We start from the raw sequence: 14455 nt of genomic DNA, 5'->3' as shown, positions 1-14455 counted from the left end.
TGTAGATCATGGTCACTTGAAATCATTTGTTTATTTTATTTTCCTCAGTTAATTTTGGTTCTTACCTCTTGCCAGCTAGGTGAAACTTATAAATCAGACTAAGAGGGTAAAATTGAATTATCCTTCCAATCCCCTCTTGGAGAAATATTTACGTGGAACTTCTCTCTACATAGAAGTTCCCTGAAGCACCTAACAGTTTACTTCTGGACCATTAACTATTCATCAGATGTGGGGATGTGGAAGCTGCCGGCCTTTGGCGTTCACAAGGAAGACGGAGCATTTTTGAGATGATTTCTATCAATGGGGAAAAGGTCAATTAAATCTTTTCAGCCTCATAACTTTAGCACAAAATGACATACAATTGTTTAAGTTTATTTAATGTACAACTATTTTGTACTTCTTTTTGTTTCTGCTGATTTATAGAAAGGACTTATAATAGTGGCTTAAATCTTAGCAATAGTAACACTGATCCCTTATTATTAATTGGATGCTTACTATGTGCCAAGTGTTGCATTCATTGCTTTCATTTCTATAACAGACCTATGAGGGAAGGCATCATTATTCCCATTTCTTGGGTGAAGAAACAGGAATAGAAAGCAGGTCCTTATATTTTTGACATCCTGAAAGTAATGTTTCAAGGCTTTGCTATTATTTTTATTTTTTTGGTATGGTCATCTCTTCATACAGTGCCTCTCAATAGGGGTGATTTTGCACTCCAGTGATATTTGGCAGTGTCTGGAGACATTTTTGATTGTCCCAATGTGGGAGAGGGAGGTGTGTGGGGTATTAACTAGCATCTAGCAGGCAGAGACCAGTGATACTGCTAACCATTTTACAATGCATGGGATAGGCTCCCACACCAAAGAATTATCTAATCCAAAATGTCAACAGTGTTGCTACTGAAAAACCCTGCTCTGGCCCTTTTTGTTTTAACCTTTGATAATTTGTATCTCTCAACTTTTATGGAATCAATTAACTGTATATTGAATTTTATTGGTGGCTTTTGTTTCATGCATTATATTTTCCCATGAAAACTACAGATTCCTCACAAAAGATAAAATCCTATTGGGTAACCACTCAGAAGTCTAAAGCTTAGTCGGGTGCTTAGTAGGAGCTCTCAAACAGGGAGCTGACTAAGTATCTGCTATGTTAGATCATTCTAGAAATTACCTTCTGCATTTTTCATAACTTCAGGATTTTTGCTGAAGAGGGAATTTGAGCTCAGATTCATCATTAGGGTTTCAAGAGATTAATGGCTGTTGTGGTGGTCCCAAGGTCCGCACTGAAGGGAGGAAGCCACCTAGTCCGGAAGTCAAACCCTGCCCTCTTGTGGTATCACTGCCATAGACACTGCAGGGAATGTGACTGAGGGTCACAGGGCTTCATTCTGTATCCTTGGGCCTGAACTGACAGCAATTTGAAGTGTACATTGAGCTGTGCATTCACATTAGGCCTTTTCTTCTTTGCAGAACAGTACATTACATATAACATGTAATCAGGGCTTTCATTAGAACTAAAGCAAACAGAGGGAAGCGAGAAAGAGAGACGACAAACATACCTAGTTATAAATGTTACTTTCTGGAAGCTTGACAATTGCAGAGTTTCACTTACTTAGCTTGACTCTCTGTGACTTGCCTTCTCTACAAAACTGCTTTTCTGACTAATAAAGGCATGGTGTAGTTTTCTGTAGGCAAGGAGAAACAATTCTGGGAAAAAGCTTTCTAAGGAGCAATATTAATAGACATCTATGCCCCAGATTTGATTCCTGTGGCATTTTCCTTACAAATTTCTTATAGGTTAGTTCAAGAAGAAAAGCACCACAAAGTTTGAAAGACCAGCTAAATCAGAGGAAATTATGCTCTCCCCTTTCCCATTATGAACTCTATTCTCTTACTGTGAAAACACCACTGTTCTTCTTTCTTATCTCAGAGTGCAGCCTTTTCTGTATACTGATGCCAAATGGGTAACATTTTAGTGAGACATTTGAAGTTGTGATATGCAACTCGGTAGGAGACAAACAAGGTCATTCAAAAGGTCTCTTCGTTGAGAACATTCGAGCTTTCAAAAGATGCACACAGCCTTTTCTGGATAACTGGGTAAAACAAAAATGAAGAAAAAGCCCATAAAGTACAAAAATTAAAAAAGCAATCAGATGGAAACACTCAGAATTAAGAGTGAAAAATATCATGAATGCTGATGCTTAATCTTAATACATAAAACCAAAGGCAATGAGTAAAAAAGCAATGTAACTTAAGAAGTTGACAAACAGAAATCAGTTGACTGCAGGAGTTAGCAAGGGAAAAAACACTTAGAACAAATGCTAGACTAGAATTGGGGGATTCTTCTTTCTCTAGAAATTGAGATCTTGGACATATCATTAAACCTTCATTGAACTTTGATCTGGCAAGTGAAAATGATATTAATACTATGAAGCCTCTACCTTGCCCTCGGAAGAGTGTTTTAAGATTATGTATACAAAATAATTTCTTCAAAAGTCAGTGTATTATATCCATGCAGTATGCATAGACTAGATACAATAAAAAACAAGTTTACTAAATAGCTAAAGTGCCAAGCTAATTTATAGACCAAGAGATATATATTCAGCAGTTAGAATCTTAAAAAGGAACACGAATTAACATTATCAGAGTCTATTACCTGGCTGGCCTTATAGAAAACAAACCAACCTTTGCAGTCTCACACGTCAGGGGTAAGAACCTGTCTCCATTTCTAATTGTATAAGTGGCCAATTTTCTCACCCTCTTTGAGCGTTAGTCTTCTCATCTTTAAAATGGGATGAAAATATACTCTCTGCTGTTAACATAAGGTTTAAATAAAAGTTGGGTGGGGGAATTGCCATATATCACATAATAAATGTTATTGTTACGATCATTAATATTTTCAAGATGTATTCATATGTCCTCATACATATGCTAAGTAAATTGCTTCATAAAATTTTACTTTACATATGTAATTTGTTGCATTATTATATGTGGCCAAAAAATTGATTAGAATGTTAGAAGCCATAAGATAATAATATATAATGATATAATTTATGAATCCTATAAAACAATTTAAAGAATTTTTGGGAATAAGTGAAAGAATCAACACATAAAGTACAGATGACTTTACATTGGAGGAAGAAAATATATCACACTATAAATTGTTGGTTGGTGAATCATACCTCAACTAATGAAATGACCGAAACTTCCTTCAAAATGCAGATTCAGAGAAAAAATTTCATTGCCTACAGCTCCCCTAGTATTCATATGGCTCTTCTGTGAATTATCTGACTTAACATGTGGTAATTGTTGTTTTTTAATAGGATTTCATGAGTTCATGTTCTAATAATTATACAACACTGTATTGTTTCTGGTAATAACATTTCTGGTATTACTTTATTGCTATATAAAATAATGGAAAAACAAATTAGGCTAAATATTTTTTGTACTTAGAATAGGGCAGGCAGATTTGTGAAGTTCATTAGGACTTTGTGAGGATAGCATAATATGCTAATAATTTTGGATATTTTGACATGAAAGAGATTCCAATTCAGAGAAAATATAGTTTTGGAATTGGTCTGTTCCAGTAGCTATAGTTGCGTAAATAAGTCAATGATCAGCTTAGAGCCCTTCCGTGGTTTATTTCTTATCAGAAACTAATATGTTCTCATTACACAAAAAGTCATTCTGCAACTTATGGACTTTTTATTTAGCTTTGGAGAGTAGCTTTATCTTTTGTGAGTCAGGAAGTCACAAACATTTCTGCTATAGAAAGAAATTTATGGATCAAATTTATTGATTTTCTTCTTCAGAGAAATATGAGAATATGTATATATATGCCCTTTGGTAAACATACACAATTACTATATTGTCAAAGATGTTTTGGTTGTCAGGTTATCCAAGCAAAGCCTGTCTTAACCTAAAATGTTGTTGAACTGCTATTCTCCACAGTCTTTTTTCCTTGTAACCACTTAAGTCAGAGATTCATAGCATTGTGTTGTTGTAATGGTCCCTCTTCATTATATGTTTCAGGATTCACATATTCAAATACTTAGATAGGCTGGAAGAAATAGGTGAATTGGACATGGTGGTGAATAGAGGGCCCTCCCCCTTTCTTGGAGGGGATCCAGGGTGTCACTTCTCAGCTATAGCCAACTGTGCCAAATGTAACGGAGGGGAGAAACAGCTAACTTTAAAATATAAACTTAAAATTTCAAATTTCATGTGAAATATCCTATTTTAAAATGTTTTTAACTAATGTATATATATTTTTAAAAAACCTAACACTGTGGAAACTAACAGAACTCTTCTCTGGATTAGATTTAAAGGGCTGCCAACTTGAAATTTAGGATCGAGGCCAACCATCTCATTTTAGTACTGAGAAGAGACTCCAAGCCCCAGAAAGATGTTGCAGACCCTCACACCAATGCTCTAACTACAGTAGACTTGAAGTATGTCTCTGATTGTTAGACATTCTCCCTTCTCTTCTACATTCAGCAATCCATGGCTGAATAGTTGGAGGTTATAGGAAAACACAGAGATGTCATGGGATGAGGCTACTGTCTACCTTTGATCTCACACAGCCAGCCTGCACAATCGGCACATGCGTGAGGTGAGCCTGACTCACTCTGAGAAAGCGTTTGGAACGGCAGCCTGAACTTCACCCCCACCCCTCGTTGTTCTTGCTAGCAACTTATTTTTCTCTTTTCGTTTTTCTATCCTGTAAAACATACTGTTAAGTCTCTTAGAGCTTTTGCTGCTCTAGCATGCAGCAAAGTGATGTCTCTATGTGAATGAATACAGCATAGAATCTATGATTTCGGTATTCTCGCATACTATTTTGACATTTACTCAACAGATATTATCTAGTGTTTGAAAGGTCATCAGTACTGAAAGGGACCGAGGCTTTCAGTCCCTTTCATAGAGCCACACTCACTCAATGGCCCTGGCAATATGACTGGTGAGGAGCTTACATTTTAAATAAATACTGAAAATATTTTTTTTGAATAGTTCTTGTCAAATGTTTCTAAAATGAACTTTGCTACAAGTATAAAATTATCTGTACTTTTATGTTATAAGGCTACATTCGTATTTTTTATACTAATATATTTCCTGAATACATTTACTGCAGATTTGGGAATACACACACACAGAGACAAAAGTGCATGAAGAGAACATATCTTCTACACTGACTTAGGGAGTTACACAGGATTAATCCTGGATCAATATGGAGTATTCCTGATTAACAGTGACATTTGGCTAGCACAGTCATTGTTTGGGATTCTAACCCTAAGAACACTTCCTGGACAAGCAAGTTGATTTTCAGGTTTGTTGAAAAAAATCATTTAATTCTCATGAGCATATTTCAAACTCTGTACCAGGACAACACGGACATGTATACTTTCTTTAATTGCCTGGTTAGCTGGAAGGACACAGTTCATGATTTCATACACAGCTCCTTGGTTGTGAAGTGTAGAGAGCTGCAAAAATGCTGAGATAATACTTGATGACTTTTAAAGTAGAGTTTTGGGGTGAGTCAGAAAACAGAGACGGAAAATAGTGGTCTGATGATGCAAACTTTCTTGTAACTGACTCAGAACGAGCCACGTTGAGGATCATTGATGGCTTGATGACTACCTCCATGAGGAGGCTCATTCTAGAGTGAAGGATTATCAGTGCATGAAGGGAGTGGAATCTACTCCAGGCCAGCAGGGGTCACAGTGAGATAAGAAGGGGTCACAGTGAGATGAGAAAGGGGCTACTTACCACTTCTTAGAATGAAGAACTTTTTCTGAGAGTTCAGCATTAAGAAAGTATTAAGCATGAAGTATTCAGCTGCTGGGATGAAACTCAGTGCCCAGGGAAGAATGTGTGGGGGATGTGAAACAAATGTAGTCTTAGCAACTGAAGTCCCAGTTTGAGTTTTCATCTCAGACATTGTAGTTTTCATCTCTAGAAGTTCAATTTCAGTCCTTTTTAAAAATATATATGTATCTCTCATGTATTTATTTAGTGTGTTCAAACTTCTATCTAGCATTTTGAACATATGAAATACCATTATAAAAACCATTTAATGTCTTAGTATAATAATCCTATCATCTGTGTCAATACTGACTGTATCTGTTTCTATTCATTTTTTAAATTTTTATGAGTTGTACTTTCTATCTTCTTTGCATGCCTGTTGATTTTATAATGGATGCTAAACATTGTGAATTTTACTTTGTTGAATATTGGATGCTTTTGTATTCCTACAAAAATTCCCCAGTTTCCTTTCTGAAAAGCAGTAGTTACTTGCAAATAATTCGATTCTTTTCAGTCTGACTTTTAAGATTTTTTTTTTAAGACTAGCAAGCAGTCAAGATTTTGTTTTATTTTATTGTTTCTAGAAAGACACTGTTACAGCCAAAATTGGCAAAGACACTAAAGAAATCCTCTATGCTTTTCAATATGCAAATATATTTCTTCCAAGAGTTGTCTTGGTGTGATTTCAAGAGTTCATGTTATTCTTTTCTGGAAACTTCCTTTTCTTAGTTGTTGTATTCTTGAAGAGCCTGGGCCATGAAGGACTCTCTAAGTTTCTTAGGTGAGACCAGAGCATCAATTAGCGTAGAGCTAAATTTTTCCCATTCCTCAGGCAAGAACCTGCTGAGTATGCTACCTGATGCTCCATCAACTATGACACTTTCCACTGTGGTTGGTAGAAATAGGAACTGTTTTCTAGCTCTCCATGACCTCTGGGACTTGTTCTAATACATTTGGGTGATTATTTACCCACATGCACTGAAGCACAAGGGGTACCCTTTGCAGATCTCTGGGTTCTCTCTCTTTGTGCAGCTCTCAACTCTCTGGTACTCTGAACTCCAGCCTCCTTGGTCTCTCTGGACTCCCAGATCCATGTCCTCAACCCAGGAAGAACCCCAAGTTCTGCCTGGGTGTTTCATCCCTGTACCATGCCTGGAAACTCCCTCCAGGCAGTGGGCTGGGGCAATCCCAGGTCATGTGTTCCCCATCCCCTAACAAAGGGCCCTGCCCTTTGTTATCTGATGTCCACTCTCTTGTAAACCATTGTTTCATATGTATTTCCAGTTTTTAACATTGTTTTAGGTGGGGAAGTAAATCTAGTCCCGGTTATACCATCTTGGTTGGAAGCAGAAGTCTCTGGGTTTGAGTTCTGCTCCTACATCTTACATGCTACTTCATTTTGGAACAGCCTCACCCTCTTCTTTGCCTGTTTATGATGTGGGGATAATACAATGATTAACCGATGCAGTCATGTAGGGGAAAACGTGTGATAGTCTAAACGATTAGGCAAAGGAACACTCATACACTGAGAAAGGGCTTCTGCCAAAAGGACTGGAGCTGAATGAAACCTTCTCTCTCCTGGGCAAGATCGGCTGAGCCCTTTTCTCTTGACCACACGGGGATAACTACCTTCTTCGTTGTCCTCTAGCCAATTAACCACCTTGCCAGTAAAGTCCTTACAGGCCAAACAGACAACTCATCTCCTCCCAGAACCCATGGGGCAAAACACCAGCTTATCCGAAATGTTTTGCCAAAGCTACACCTACACAGAATTATAGTACCATCAACAAAATCTGTGTGATTGGTAGTAATAAAAATCTCATTCTTTCTTATTTACACCTTAATTTAAAATAAGTGTTTTCACTAAACTATGAAGTAGAATGAATGAAACTATTAATTGAGAACATCTGCCCACAGTTATAAATATATGGAACTCGCTTAGTTATAATTAGTACATTAACATTTGAAAAGAAAATGATTTTTTAATGTAAAGATATCTTTCTTCTGATATATTAAAATTCCAACACACTAAAGTAGTAACGTGAGTAAAAAAATAATAAAATCCTATGGCTTTTTTATTGCATGTTTATTTAGGCCAAACCAGTATGAGGCAGCTAGATTAATTACTTTTATACTGTTAAGTACTGTACATAGTTAATTATTTCATCTAAGTTTTGTCTGAGCCAAACCTGTGTATTACTATTCATGCAGGGCAATGATGATAATTTATGTACTCCCTCTATGCTACAGCTTGTTTATGCATTATTTTTGATTTGAAACTAGACGTTACAAGTTTGCAAGACGCTTTTAAAGACTACCCCATGACATAAGCTCTAAAATAATGAATTTCAAAAATAAGGTTAACAACATACTATGTAGGAAGTTATTTAGATGATGGAATTTTAATAGATTTGGTATGAAGAATGCTTTCTTCCATGTTTTCCTCTGATCTGTTGACACTTATGCTTTGAGCTTATGTGTGTGTGTGTGTGTGTGTGTGTGTGTGTGTGTGTGTGTTTTATTTTGCTTGATTTTATGATGTGGTGGTTTTTTGGGCCATTCGTTTCCTACACATCTACCACATGCACTAAACCTGGTCTCACCCACTCTGTCACTATGGCTAATCAGATATTTAATTGTGGCTACAAGTGCCCAATAGCTTCAAGCAGTTAGAGAGGTGCTCAAAACTACCATGAACTTTTCAAGATGAACAGATGACACAGAATCTATTTAAAATCTGAGATCAACTTCTTAAAACTTCAAGTAACAGGTTCTCAGAGATACTTGTACATAGGGAAGTGAAAGAGAACTTTAAATATTTTACAAATTCAAATATTAAAATTTTAAGAGATGTCATTAAAGTAAAAAGGCAAACTAAGAAGAAATGAGTGAAAACAAAAAGTGTAATGAAGAAATAAAGAGAGCTGTCATGGAGCCGGCTTGCTGCTCCTGGTGGCCCTGGATGGGCAGCGTTAGCATTACCTGGAAGTTTAAGAACAAGACAGCCTCAGGGCCCACCCCAGACCTAGACAGAGTCTGCATTTTAAGCGGATTCCCCAGGCGACTTGGGTGTTCGTTAGGGTTTGAGAAGCACTAGTCTAGAGGCACACGGAGTTTCTCCCTCATGTAGACTAAGGGACCATCCAATCACTGAGCTCACTGAAGTATGGCTGCCCGTGGACAGAACCGGAGAACAGGACAGGCAAGCAGGGGTGGCTGAAGATTCTGTTTTCATAAGGAGCCCTGGAGTACAAAGGAAGCAAAGCCCCAGTGAGGCAAAACTATGTACAAAATACATGTTTCACATAATACAGAAATCTAGCAGCTCTGTTCACAGGGTCTTTTAGAGAAAAATAATACAGACCCAGGCTTCTTGCTATGACTTTGGCTAGAGTTTTTACTTATTTAGAGGAAGTGAGGAACATCTAAAAGGATGGGAAGTGTGCCACCTTCCCTGAAGCCCATTCTGGCTTTTTTTTTTTTTCCTGAGATATGTGCATTTTTTTCATCTGAATAATTTTAACGAACTTTCCCCCTTAAAATGCGGGCACTTTCTGCACAATTTCCTTTTCTTGCAGAGGTTTTCAAACTGTTCAACCACTAGAGGTCTGTATTACCTATTTTAAGAAACCACTAGTAGCTAGCTGAGACTTTCAGCTTTCAACTTCAATACCTAATTGCATGTTTTAAGATTTAAAATCTCAAGACATAACACCAGGGAATAAAAAAAAAAATCACAACACTTTAAGAAATGAAGAAGGAAACCTAATAGGAGCCCTTCCATTTGGAACAAGACTGAGTCTCCCTTGTTATTTCTAGCAGCCAGCTGAGCACAACCTTCACACTCTTAAATATGGAAATCAATGGCCAGTCACAAATCACGTGAACAAAATTTATTTTCTTCAAAATGCCTATGCAAAATAGTTTTTCTGCCAATATATTTAAAACCCATGTTTAAACTTCAAAGCATTTATTTTCCTAATGCAACAAAATAAAAATTGAAGTGGTTGGATTCCCAGTCGATTTATATTCCCAGTCGATTTAGTAAAACATCAATTTTACTACTTTTATATGGGCTTTAAAATAAAATTTTATTTAATTAGTCATACTATATAGGTTTAAAAACTAATGCCCTTTCAGTCTTATTTTTAAAAGGCTCTGTTGCCATTTAAAAATGAATGCATGAGACTGAGCTTGCCTGGTTAAAGTTACAATAGAGTTGACCCTTGCTGGTGGCCTCTACTGCAAGTTGCGTACCCCAGGTTTTCACTGTGTTCCATGTTCACCTGGAGATTTTTCACTAGAGTAGTCCATTTGGGTCTACCCTCTGCCAGTAACAGCCCAGGCTCTGAGCCTTCCAGAAACCTGAAATGTCTCATTTACAGGGCCATCCTGATTAGAAATGACAAAACCTTTCCCTAGCATATGGAGCAGACCTCCTGAAGAAACTTCCCACTTATATATTCACATATTTAAATAGAATGGCTGAAAATATTACAGACATAAAAGCTGTAATTTACTGAGTATTGCACCAGAGATTTGGGATTCTGATGCTAGATTTTCATAGATTATAATTATGCCTGAATTTCAGTAAGTGGCTACATTTGTTGCCAGGCAAGGTGTAATGCTAGGAAGCTCACTTCCTTTAAAAGGCATTATTGCATAATGCTCCTGCCCTGTAACACCTCTAAAAGCATAAGGAGGTCTAGTGTGGCTTCCCTCTCAGTCTGTCACTTTATTAAAACACAACAATTTGCAAGTGTTATTTGGCAGATCAGCTGGGTTCATTTCAAAGGCTAATATTTAACAGAGGGGAAAATAACTCATCCCAATCCTTTAAAAAATTGTTTTCTACGTATTTGTAGGCAAATTGCCTAGTGTTTTATATAGCTCTCAAAGCTAGGATTCAAGAATAATTTTAGTAATGTCTTGTACTGCTTGTCTACATAATCAAAATGATCAATTCTACAGCAGAAGGAAACTAATTTATGGCACGATAATTTGTACTACAGACCACCATATTTAAAGTCGTTAAGTTTTTCTTCATTTCCTGTTGCATTTCTGCTGAAGACTGGTGGCATATGAATTAACAATTTTCCTCACTGAAATGTGACAGAAAAATATCTGCTTTATTCTATCCCGAACATTCATCTCAGCGCTCCTGACTGATCTACTATAATTCAAAATGATGTTAGCTTATACTTGCACTCAATATCAGTATAAACCTATAATTAAATACTAGCACAGTGCTCATTTATATTTTTTAAAATGCTGTAATTGTAGCAGTTAATTAAACAGTAACAGTAAGATCTTAGTCTCTGGTGAATTTGGTGGGTTATTTCTGGGGGAAAAATGGTTGGAACCAAGGTGTTGGAATTACTCCCAAATTTGAGTTGCTGCCCCTGGCATTGATTAGCCATTGGGGAAATTTAGCCTCGGTTTCTGTAAAGAAAATACAGCCAATAAGATAATTTAGCCTATTTTTTGTTGTTAGATTAAACAAGAAAATGCAGATGGAGTGACTGACACAGTACCTGACACTCGTAAGTGTACAATGAATAGATGTTCACTATTATTTTCTCTGATTCTTTCTGTCTTCCCTTATACAATGGGAACACAATACAATGACAATAATTACAGTTACAACTAAGTGTTGTGAGCAACGGATAAAAAAGACCACGTGTGTGAAACAGTACCTGGCACCGGTTGCTCCCTCAACAGTTCTTCTGAAGTTTTTACCTTTAAAATTAGATCCCAAGTTGGGAGAGTTGGGAGAGTCTCAAAGATGATTTATTCTTAGACTTGAGATTTATTTTTATTTTTAAATAAGAAGACTGTGCGATTGAGATTAATTTGTCTCATTTTTTTCTGATCTGAATGATGACTTAACTCTGTGACTCTACCAGACAAAATACTGCTTTGAAACAAGAGTCAACCAGGGACAGAAACCATTTTCGGAGCAGTTAAAAAACTAAGGTTAAGAAACTATTCAAATTTAGACAATACAAAGAAAAAAACCCATAATCTTGCTTAAAATGCAATTTTCAACCTTTTGGTTATTCCACCCCTTGTGACTTAGAAATGTTTGTTTTTGCCGGGCTCGGTGGCTCAAGCCTGTAATCCCAGCACTTTGGGAGGCCGAGGCAGGTGGATCACGAGGTCAAGAGATCGAGACCATCCCGGCCAACATGGTGAAACCCCGTCTCTACTAAAAAAAATACAAAAAATTAGCTGGGCATGGTGGCACGTGCCTGTAATCCCAGCTACTCCGGAGGCTGAGGCGGGAGAATTGCCTGAACCCAGCAGGCGGAGGTTGCGGTGAGCCGAGATCGCGCCATTGCACTCCAGCCTGGGTAACAAGAGCGAAACTCCGTCTCAAAAAAAAAAAAAAAAAAAAAGAAATGTTTGTTTTCTCTAAAATGCTGTATAATATCTCTTTTCAAGAGAGAAATCAGAGGCAGAAGGACTTGAAGGAAGTAGTGATGAACTAGTTTATTTTTTAATTAGGGATGAAAACTTCTTGTTTAAGCTTATATATCGTGCATTCTCAAAATGTTCTAGTTCCTTACACGGCTGGTTTTATGGGATGTTAGTAATATAAAAGGTACTGGGAAATAAATTCCTGTACAGGTATAAATAAATAACTGTATTTGTACTATTAACTAGCCTTGGGACCTGAAATTGTACTAGATACTGTTCTCTTTGGATTATAATTCAGTTTAAAGAGCCCTACACATCTCTGTCAACTCAACCCAACCCCATTTTCAGGGGCCTCCTTTTTAGTTCTGTGAGACCAGAGCTTCTATGAGAGAAGTGTATGGTTCTACTGTGGGATGGGGGGATTAGGAAGGGGAGTATAGCTGAGGAGCTCTGCAGAGGAGGACAAGGACACTGGTGGAATGCTCTGAAAAGGACACGAGCCTTGCTGAGGACCACCTTCCCCTTCCCCTAGTGTTGATTAGACCTGCAGTTCCCTGGACACAATTCAGTTTAATTTGCTAAAAAGGCATTTTGACAGTATACAGTTTGGGGGTAAGTATGACCATTGCATAGTGATTAACAAAATTCTGGATTTCAATCAGGGTACTGGTTGTTTGAAAGGTATTCAAGTCACAAACTCTCTAAGGCTCAGAGAAATACAAAGATTAAATAAATTATTATAGTCATAGATTCTTATTAAATAACTATTTTTAGCACAAAGCACACGTATATATGAATACGAGGGTAAACTAACTTTCTTATGGTTTACTTTTTCCAATATCAAAATATATCCTAATGATAACATTTAATTGCCAATTTACTTAGACTTAGAACAATGTGAAATATGCTTGGTAAAATCCTATTTGACCAAAACAGTGACAATAAGCAAGAATAATGACATTCGTTTATTTATTTATTTATTTTATCAGAAATCACATTATTTTCAAAGCCCTTTAGGCCACAGAACTTCCCAGCATTGAGCTACTACTGTTTTTCTCAAATAAAGGAAGTTGCATTTTTTCTCATTCTACTCATGATAATTTCTTATTTCTCACTCTGGGGGAAGTCTCTAATGGAGCCCAGTGAGGCAGCTACCCGTTTGGGGGAGTCATGACATCACAGATTCTTGTCTTTTCCTTAGCTCTCATCTGTTGGAAATAGTAACTAAGTCCTCTGCCTAAGCTGGTAGGAGAGGAGCTGTAGAAAATCAGATTAGCAGGAGAGAAACTATTAGTCTTCATTTTCTTGTTTCCAACCTGCGAATGCAGATTGTTAAATATGCCTATTCCCTAATCCTTATTAGGAAATCTTAAAGAATAATAGGACATGAGAAAAGCATGGGAATTATGAGAAAATGCTACCACTGAAAAATAACACAAAGTGAGGATCATTTCCTCTCATTCAGACTATCTGTACATTTTTAGAGTTAGCTGATTTGAATTTTCCATTAAATAATTTTATTGCTACTTATATGTGAATGGACAACACACACGCAATTCCAAATATGTAATTTTATTTAGAATTTTCTTATTAGACTTGAAGATAAAATAATTTAAATGGAATAACTAGTACATGACATTTTTACATTCAGTGGTATCCCTGGGACTTGTTTGAATACATTGCTATATTTATCTAAAATGGCAAAACTTTCATTAAAAATAATCTAGTGGCAATGTCGTATAGCCCTAACCCTCTACTACTTAAAAGTTGTATTTTCAGGCCCAGAGACACAGATTATAGGTCAGTGACAGGCAGAGTATATTTGAAGTATACCAAAAGCACCGAATAAGGTAGTTAAGTGTTCAGAAGGAATTACTGGAGTCATTGCCACAGAACCAATCACTGAGGACTAAATTATGCACCTGGTTTCTTGGGAGAATCTACAGTTTTGGGAACATTTCACTACACTTCAGAGCATTTTAAGTCTTTAAATCACTTAGCTTTTAAAATTCCACTTACTACCCCTGTTCTGGCATCAATTCTAAATATGTCTCTAGTTCCTGTCAGTTCATATTCTTCAATACTTGATTTCACTTTTGTTATCTACTCTTCTCTGTGGTTTCTGAAGACCCTGGCATACCCCGGTGCCTTGACTATGCCATCACACTGCTGCCTCAGGGAAATTGCATTTGCTCAACCCTCTGCCTGCAGCAATCTTCTCCCAGATGTCCATA

At 36.9% G+C, this 14455-nt stretch overlaps 1 protein-coding gene and 1 long non-coding RNA gene across 5 annotated transcripts in view; one reads left to right on the top strand and one right to left on the bottom strand.

Annotated features, from left to right (window-relative positions):
• Positions 1 to 14455, top strand: part of LOC141585585 (uncharacterized) — a 371751-nt gene that overhangs the window by 100473 nt on the left and 256823 nt on the right. The gene's annotated exons all lie outside the window — the stretch shown is intronic.
• AGTR1 (angiotensin II receptor type 1) overlaps positions 1 to 14455 on the bottom strand; it is a 45543-nt gene that overhangs the window by 14157 nt on the left and 16931 nt on the right. For 2 of the 4 annotated variants that reach the window (XR_012519119.1, XM_074405475.1), the window contains exon 3: positions 1895 to 2092. The exons of the other annotated variants lie outside the window; for them this stretch is intronic. The gene's annotated coding sequence lies outside the window, so the exon portion shown is untranslated. The remainder of the gene's footprint in view (positions 1 to 1894; positions 2093 to 14455) is intronic. 4 annotated transcript variants of the gene reach the window in all.

This window comes from Saimiri boliviensis, chromosome 9 (assembly GCF_048565385.1).
Source record: "Saimiri boliviensis isolate mSaiBol1 chromosome 9, mSaiBol1.pri, whole genome shotgun sequence".
Classification (NCBI taxonomy): Eukaryota; Metazoa; Chordata; class Mammalia; order Primates; family Cebidae; genus Saimiri; species Saimiri boliviensis.
This window is presented reverse-complemented; position numbering and strand designations above follow the sequence as displayed.